Here is a 9,077-nt window from a genome sequence, read left to right on the forward strand (position 1 = left end):
CTCTCCTGAGCTACGGTCTCCGCCGCCTCCATCGGCTCGTCCTGATCTTCTGTCTCCACCGACACGCAGCTCAGGGACTTTAAAAAGGCGTATCGGCGCTTCTGAAGCAGAGACAGGAGAGTCACGTTAAGAGTCGGACTGGACACTCCAGGACATGAACACTGCACTGAGAGAGAGACGGGTTCATACAGACACACTGACTGGACACTCCAGGACATGAACACTGCACTGAGAGAGAGAGGGGTTCATACAGACACACTGACTGGACACTGACTGGACACCGGACAGGAGTAAAGAGAGGATCAGAGCATTACCCACCTTATTTTTCTTCTGTCTCACAGGAGGTGGTGATTGGACCTCCTCCAGCTGGAGTCCGAGGAGGGAGAGAAGGGGCAGGAGAGGGACAGCACAGGGAGAGAAAGAGAGAGACAGGTGAGTCAAGTGTCCCAAAAGTACAGAGACTCTGCTGAGATCACACTCGCAGTGAGTGAGCCTGGGTGTAGCCCACTAATACTGACCCACTGGACACCACAGGACAGAGAGGAGGAGGAGGAGAGAGACAAACTGCCTGGACACCACAGGACAGAGAGGAGGAGGAGAGAGACACACTGCCTGGACACCACAGGACAGAGAGGAGGAGGAGAGAGACACACTGACTGGACACCACAGGACAAAGAGGAGGAGGAGAGAGACACACTGAGGACAGAGAGGAGGAGGAGAGAGACACTGACAGACAGGGCTGAAAGAGAGAGTGACACTGAGACCCAGGGACAGACAAGACGGCGAAACTCCACCACAGACAGGAGAGGAGGCAGGGTGGGACCAGCACTGACCTCCTTCCTCTCTCCTGCCGGAGGAGCTGTCTCCACCTCCTCTTCCTCCTGCAAGTCAAGAGACAGGCTGAGAGAGAGACGGGCTGGTGGGACATCGGCGAACAGAGCTGAAGGCAGAGAGCCGGGGAGACAGGCCCAGCTGGGACAACGCAGGACAGACAGAGTGACAGACAGAAAGGAAGGAGAGAGAGAGAGAGAGACAAAGATGAAGGCACAGAAAGACAGCGGGCAAAGAGAAAGATTGAGATTGAGGGACAAACAAACCGAGAATGAGAGGAAGGAGAGAGAGAGAGACAGAGATCGAGGGACAGACAGACTGACAGACGGGGCTGAAAGAGAGAGACAGAGAGGCAGGGACAGACAGACAGCAGGGTGAGAGAGAGACAGAGATCGAGGGACAATAATTTGGTTTCGAAATTTATTCTGAAAATATACAATCATTCACTCCTGAAAAATATCGAGTTCAAATTATACATTATGTCCAATATTATAATCAACATATGGCTAATCATCAAAAATAAAAAAAAACTGTACTGGGGGAAACAGCTGGCTGTGCTGTTCTGGACAGAACACACTGAGGTCCAGTTTCCTCCTCCTGCAGGATCAAACAGCACCTCCACTGGCTCTCCAGTGAACAGAGGGACAGACAGAGAGGCTTCAGGCTGCAGGGTGACAGTGTCTCTGTGAGCTGAAAGACAATCAGGACAGAGGATGATAGAAGAACACACTCTGTCAAGAATATAGAGCCCTCTAGTGACCCTACTGTGGACCTGCTCACCACCCACAGTGAAGATCACAGTGCTGATACTGCTTCCCTTAAGGTCCCTCACTGTGTAGTTGCCCTGATCAGCTGGAGTGAGGGAGCGGAGTGTCAGAGAGCTGTTCTGCACTGACACTTACTGTTCGTACCTGGGGCCAGGGAGCCCTGCGCTGCTCAGTAAGACTATACGAGACTGGACAGATCCTGCAGGATCAAACAGCACCTCCACTGGACCAGCAGTGTGGAGGGGGAGAGACAGAGAGGCACCAGGCTGCAGGCTGTGGACTTCTGAGTGAGCTGAAAAGGGACAGGTAGAAACATGTTGAATATTTAGTTTTACAACAATACCTTGAGTTTGGACTGCGATCAGCTTCATTTTGTATTTCAGCTGTGAAAATGCAATTTCAAAAATGCACGCCCCAGTCATGTTAGGTTCAAGTTACAGTTGCATCACAACTCAATACATTTGCAATTCACTTCAAATGTTGTTTTTGTTTGATCCAGTCTGTCCTCACCTAAAGGAGATATGGACTCAGTCTTTGGAATTTGTATATATATATTTCAGTGATCCCTCAGCCATTCCTTCTGTATTGTAATTCAATTTCTCTTTTAAAATTCCTTTCCCACTTCTAGGACCTGCAGTTGCTGAACTCCACAATGGCTTCTATTGGAACGTCTGTGACTGAGACCAAGTAAGTGTTCACTTTTTTTATGAAACCATAATTTATTTTGGAGCAATGAACAATTCTTATATAAATGCAATAAAATCATTATGCTCAAACTATGAGAGAGAAAATTAAGGATAATTTAAGAAATCAGTCTTAGCTTGTTTCTATACACAGATGGTTTTATTTATTTTCAAAGGAAACCCACGAGGATTCCCCTGGTGTGCAAGATGTGCCTGAATACTTTTGATCAGCTTCCTGCTCACTTGAAGAGGGCGTGTATGAAGCACGCCACGGCAGAAGAGATCAGGATGGCCTCTCAACAGGCGAGGAAGGACATGATAAATCACCTGAAGAACATCGTGGATTACAACAGAATAGAGATCGTGTCTGGCGAGGCAAACAGGGCAGTGGTTGTAAGACTGCTGGAGTCCTTGGCATTAGGGACTAAATATACTAAACGCATGATGCTAAAATGTTATTTTCACATATATTAATGTAATAAATGATTGCTTATGCTTATGCTTTATGCACTACTTCACTGCTTCACTGCTCTATACTGTCTGGAAATAATTCCTCAGACTGCTTACTGCCCTGGGCATGTACCAATAAATCCGAATGCACATCTGAATCCCAAACAGAATCTCTAGTAAAATACGATCATTTGTGAAACAGGCAAATGACTGTCTCAGGGGCCCATTCCTCATTCTCAAGACACATGTATGCAGTACGTACACCATGCATTGAGCAATAGGGACTGAAGACACCACAGGTAAGGTTAGAAGTCATTCTGAGGTGCCACATGTGAGGGATACAGCTAGGCATCTGAAATGCAGGGTTTGAGAGCCTTCAGGAGCACTGCATCCTTTGAGACAGACCCGTGCGTGTTAAACAAATGATCATTTCTTTCAGCATTAGGGACTAAATATACTAAACGTATGATGCTAAAATGTTATTTTCACATATATTAATGTAATAAATCATTGCTTATGCTTTAACAACAAATCTAATTAAAATAAAAGCTTAAGTTTTGTATTTATCTTGTACCATAGAACATGATTTTCTTTGTATTTCATGCCCACAAAGTGTCCAAATGTTCTATGATCATTTCTTTCAGCATTAGGGACTAAATATACTAAACATATGATGCTAAAATCCTGAAAAAAGGATGTGCTCCATCTCGTCAGTAGATTGGATTCCAAAACTGATTTGGGTCAATATACATTACCTTTGAAGATAAGGTACAGTCTACTGTAGGGAACCATCAACGTAGAAAGCATTGGCCTTCCCTGGGGGGCAGGTAGGTGCAAAAGATAAACCTTTATCCTATCTTTATCCTAAGATAAGTGGCCAAGCTCATCATGTTGCCATAGTAGACAAAGTTCTATAAAATGTTAAATAACTTTTAAAAAAAGCATTTTGGTCTTTCAGTACTGTGCAAGGTGAATTAAACTGTCCCTGGTAATGCAAAGTAATTAGAAGCATCCCAGAAACTTTATCTCTAGAGACATTAGCTGTTTTATATCATGTAATTTAGTGTGATGTTGTCAGAATTCAAGGACATTATCACACACAGAAATTGATTCAGTTAAATCTAAAAAACACAGCTAAACATGGGTTTAAATGTAAAATAGAAGTCTACCTCTTGTCAAAAGATTTAATTCAAGAAGTGAACCTCAGATCCTTCTTTGAAAAAAGTAAGTTCAAATGAAAATGATTGTTAAAAACTGGGCTTTCAATAAATGACAAATTTAATCTAATACTGCTCTGATCATGGTAGCAGGAAGGTGTGAAAATTACTCTGTACCTAGGAGTATTTTGATCCCGAGTTCTGAATCCCAAACAGAATCTCTAGTAAAATAGGAGGCACTGGACTATAAATACCCATCCATGTTATAACACACTCACCAAGGGTTTTTTAGTTTAACTCTGAGCTTTGGGAGATTTAATACCTATGGTACCCATATTCATCCTTTATTTAAGGGAAGTACACATCCTAGACACACAGGAAACCCTCTTGCCCCAAGGGAAGACCGATACTTTGGATGGTAATGATTGAACCTGGCTTACAACAGACATCTTTTGAAATGGTAATTCTTTCAGGTGGCTTGGCAAACTTCCTGCCCCAGCTAAGACAGGTACTTTGGATGTTAATGCTTGAGACTAGACATCTTTGGAAATGGTAATTCTTTGCGAGGGCTTGGGAAACTCTATTTCTTTGAATGCACCTGCACTGTTGAATATACTTTAAACCCATGCTTAGCCATGTTTTTAAAATTAAATTATAACGATTTCTGTGTTTGATAATGGTAGCAAAGGCTTACTGGATACGAGTGTCAAGTGTCGACACGAGTGTGAGCAGCGTCGATTCGAGTGTGAACGGTGTCAACACGAGTCCTGTTGTTCAGTACAGTGTCAATACGAGTGTGAACAGTGAGTCCTGTTGGTCAGTACAGTGTCAATACGAGTGTGAACAGTGTCGACACGAGTGTGAACAGTGAGTCCGGTTCTGTACAGTGTCAATACGAGTGTGAACAGTGAGTCCGGTTCTGTACAGTGTCAATACGAGTGTGAACAGTGAGTCCGGTTCTGTACAGTGTTAACTCATTGAATTCCCTCTTGCTCTGCACAGTGTTACAGGTGAGAACACGTGTTTTATTCTTTGCAGAATTAACACAGATACTGCTGTTGAATACTCCACAGTCAACAAACCCCGAGCCGCACAAAGTGAGGATCTTTTACTTCTATCTATTAAACTAGCAGAAATAAAACATCATGATAACTTCTTGCTGCTCTGTCCAGTTTTAACACAAGTGTGAACATTTGTAATAATAGTGAGTCCTGCTGTTGTGTCCCTTGTGAATACAAGCGTGAACAGCGAGTCCTGTCGTCTGAACAGTGTCAATACGCGTGTGAACAGTGAGCCCTGTTGTTCAGTATGGTGTTAATGTAAGTCTTATCCTGTATAGTATAAGTTAACATAAGTATTGACCCTTATCCTGTTCTCTACAGACATCACACTACCCAACAGTGATGTGGAGTATGCCACCGTTAACAAACCGAGAGCAGCACAAAGTGAGGACTTTTTTAACTCTTTACCACAGTATAAAACCCACAGGAGTAATGAGAATGACACTGAAAACAACAACACTGATAGTGAACAAGAGATTTTGAACAATACACATTCTAGTCAGATTTAAATACCCACAGACCTGACCGTTGGAAGTAGTAAAAAAATGCAAATTATTTTTTTTCTGCGTGCAGGTTTTCTAAGAATTGAAGAAAGGTTAAAAACGAGAGAACGCCATTCGGTTTTTCAAGCCTGTCTGGTAGTTAGTGATTAATTGGACCCATGATTTAATCCACCTGTATCTGGAGAGAAGCCAGGGTATCGGCATCAACAACAAGGCTGGGCAGCTTGTTCCCCACCCGCCTCTGTGTAAAGACGCGTCACCCATTCTTGGTTTTATTTTCACCTTTCACTATACGTGAAGAATTCCAAAAGGTGCACAAATGCTCTGGAGCTATTCTGTGGTTCAGCGATGTCTCTGGAGCCTTTTTTCACAGTGTGCGACTTCCCTGTGTGTCCCCCCGAACACAGGGTCTGACTGAAGGGGCACTGACCTGCAGGAATGGGAGGAGACCGAGCTGGGACGGTTCTGCCACGTCAGCGAAACTCTGGACCCCGACTTCATCTGCCAAAGAAACAGCAGCGTCAATTAACTCAGCCAGCGAGTTCAACTGTCGCCTCCCTTCTCTCCATCTCCTACTGTGTTTCATTTACTCTTCCTCACTCTGTCTCCTGTCCGGTTGTCTGCACTTAAAACTGAGGTATTTCCTGTGATCTCCTCTCTCTCGCTGTGTCTCCTGTCCTGTGTGTTTGTTACTGAGGGATTCTCTGTGATCTCCTCTCTCTCGCTGTGTCTCCTGTCCTGTGTGTTTGTTACTGAGGGATTCTCTGTGATCTCCTCTCTCTCTCGCTGTGTCTCCTGTCCTGTGTGTTAGTATGTTTGTTACTGAGGTATTTCCTGTGATCTCCTCTCTCTCACTGTGTCTCCTGTTCTTCAGTGTTTTAATCCTCTTAAATAATTTAGCTCATTCCTCTCTCACTCACTGCGACTCCTATCCATTCTATGTTCAGTTCCTCTGACTTGCCTCTTGCATCAGCGCTAGCAATATCATGCATCTATTTAATTTAAAATTATTGATCTGTCACCTTGATAGTTCGATCTCGGCTACAGTTAGCATAGATGGCACAATTAAAAGGACGATGAGCTCAACATCTGTGCGCGTCTAATTAACTGAACCGTACAGAACATCCTGCCTCAGCTAGTCTCTCGCTGGCAGGGTCGCCCATCGGCGAGACCACGTCTCCAGGAAATTCTGCGGACTGGACACCGCGGGAGGGTGGGGCTGTGTTTCCGCACGAACGCCAGAAATCACTCAGGATCTCCAGAGAGACTCCTGTAGCCTTACAGCATCACAGTCACAGGCCTCAGCATTGCAACTGTATAATATCAAAAGCCCAGACACCCTGAGGTGAGGCCGACCAGTCTGAAGTATTACCTGTAAACACCAGGCACACTGGAACCTGACTTCATCGTCCACTTAGCGCAGAGGTGGGGCGGACAGTCAGATTTCTGGGGAGAAAAAAAACAACACCAGGAATTTAGCATACTGAAAGGATCATGGAGTGATGATCTGGCTGAACCCGCTTGGCTGAGGGCTCCTGGCCAGAGGACGAGGAGGCTGGGACCCCCCCTGCACAGCGAGGAGGAGTGACCAGGGGGGGTCCCGTCGCATCATCCAGGTGGGGGCTGTACATTGGTGGCGGTAGAGGGATACCCCATTCCCTGTGCAGCGCATTGAGTGGAGTGTCCAGAAAAGCGCTATATAAGTGTTAGCAATTATATAGCTCAGCCCCTCAGTAGTTGAGATCTCTGTTATACCCATCTAGAAACATGCAATCAGCATGTTATTGCTGAAGCAATAGTCACAACATTATTCCACACCTGGGTGAGAGGCGGGTTATGATGACAGTCATGCTTTCTACACCTTATACTGAGCTCAGAAATGGACCGGGCGGACATCTCACAAGCAGATCCCTCCGCGTATAAGAAAGGCAACTTGTCTCAGCAAAAATACCACGGATTCACATCCAAAATATGATAAAAAGGCAAAAACCCCACACTTGGAATGCAAACGTACCCTACAAAGGAAACACGGTTTTAAAACCAACTTGATTTTCCCCTGGAGAAACCTTTTTATGGACACACATCGCATCTATTACACATGTAGAACTAAATATAAAGATAAAACTTAATATAAGAAGTCATGACATATCACACATGACAAAGTCTGGTCCAGAATAAACAGTTTACACTGACCCACCTTTATTTAACCTGGTCACTCACTTCTATTAACTGTTTAACTGCGTAACAAATGAATATGTGTTTCAATTTGGGATCTACACCTGGGAGCCCTGAAATGTTGGCCAGAGGGGAGAAGCTGATATTCAGACGTGAGAATATATTATGATGTTGTTTTTCACCTATCTAATCAAAGCTTGTTCAAAAATGATCTGATTATAGGACACACGAGTTTATAATCATACTCATTCCACTTTTTAACCCCGTATATATGCACAATATGAAACGTATATACACTAAATCTCACGTGTGACTCCCATAATATACATTTCTTTACGAAAATTAGGAACACTTATTACAATTATCAACCCCCCATGACGAGGCAATATTTCATACCTTTGTTTCTTTGTGGGTTCAAAGTTCTGTCCTGTCGTTTCACACGTAATGTTTTGGTAGTTATCTCAATTTTCCTTTGCAATTATCTCCAAGATCATCATCAACTTTTTGTAAAACGCTATGCACAACTGATATTTAAAGAAAGTCCTGTACCAAAAGGTCTTCGTAGGGAAAGACAACTTTTTTTTCCTTACGTCAGTCGCTACACGGTTACTCTTAAAATCCATTCATCGCCTTTAAAAAAAAAGTTTCGTTTTTTATTGTGGTTCACTGACATTCCTGTCACAATTCTGAGGGACCCCAAATAAAATTCACTTGCAGGTATAAAGACGCCGGCGAGGTTAAGACAGGTATCGAGCCACCTGCGTATCTAAGGGACGTTTAAAATAAAAAAAAATGGCGTGTAATGTTGCGAAGGGCTACTGTTTTTTTATAGTTTGTCAATTGTAGGGGACGTGGGCCGCAACAGAAATACTGGTCGGGTGGGAAAAGGTTTATTGATGGTTTATTGTACCGCAACGGTCACAATTGACTCACCAGCAAAGATGGCGCCGAGGCCACATCGACTCCCTCCCGCCCTGCCTCGCACCGAAGCTCGAGCTGCGGAGCGCGACGCCGAACCGCCGGTCCGCGGGCGCGGGCGCCGGACATAGACGTCATAACCCCTTCCGAGGCGCAGGAATTATAGATCACTGTAGTTTCTTCTGGACCCGGGTTAGGGACAGTGTGCCCTCCGTGAGAGTCTTCTGAGGAAGCCAGTGTCTCATGGGTGTCCAGGCTGGGTACCATCTGTCCATCACAGGACACACACACACTCACTCACACACCCTGGACAGGACACCAGTCCATCACAGGACACACACACACCCTGGATAGGACACCAGTCCATCACAGGACACACAGACACACACACTCACACACCCTGGACAGGACACCAGTCCATCACAGGACACACAGACACACACACTCACACACCCTGGACAGGACACCAGTCCATCACATGACACACACACACTCACTCACACACCCTGGACAGGACAGCAGTCCATCACAG

General features: G+C 44.7%; 1 long non-coding RNA gene across 1 annotated transcript in view; it reads right to left on the reverse strand.

Annotated features, from left to right (window-relative positions):
• LOC148663984 (uncharacterized) overlaps positions 1–8,611 on the reverse strand; it is a 25,229-nt gene extending 16,618 nt beyond the window's left edge. Inside the window, exons 1-3 of the long non-coding RNA XR_015936455.1 lie at positions 8,561–8,611; positions 6,825–6,898; positions 5,883–5,953 (exon numbers count right to left, since the gene is read on the reverse strand). This is a non-coding gene — a long non-coding RNA (uncharacterized LOC148663984). The remainder of the gene's footprint in view (positions 1–5,882; positions 5,954–6,824; positions 6,899–8,560) is intronic.
• Between the last annotated feature and the right edge of the window lie 466 nt (positions 8,612–9,077).

This window comes from Lepisosteus platostomus, chromosome 5 (assembly GCF_059453375.1).
Source record: "Lepisosteus platostomus isolate fLepPlt1 chromosome 5, fLepPlt1.hap1, whole genome shotgun sequence".
Taxonomy (NCBI): Eukaryota; Metazoa; Chordata; class Actinopteri; order Semionotiformes; family Lepisosteidae; genus Lepisosteus; species Lepisosteus platostomus.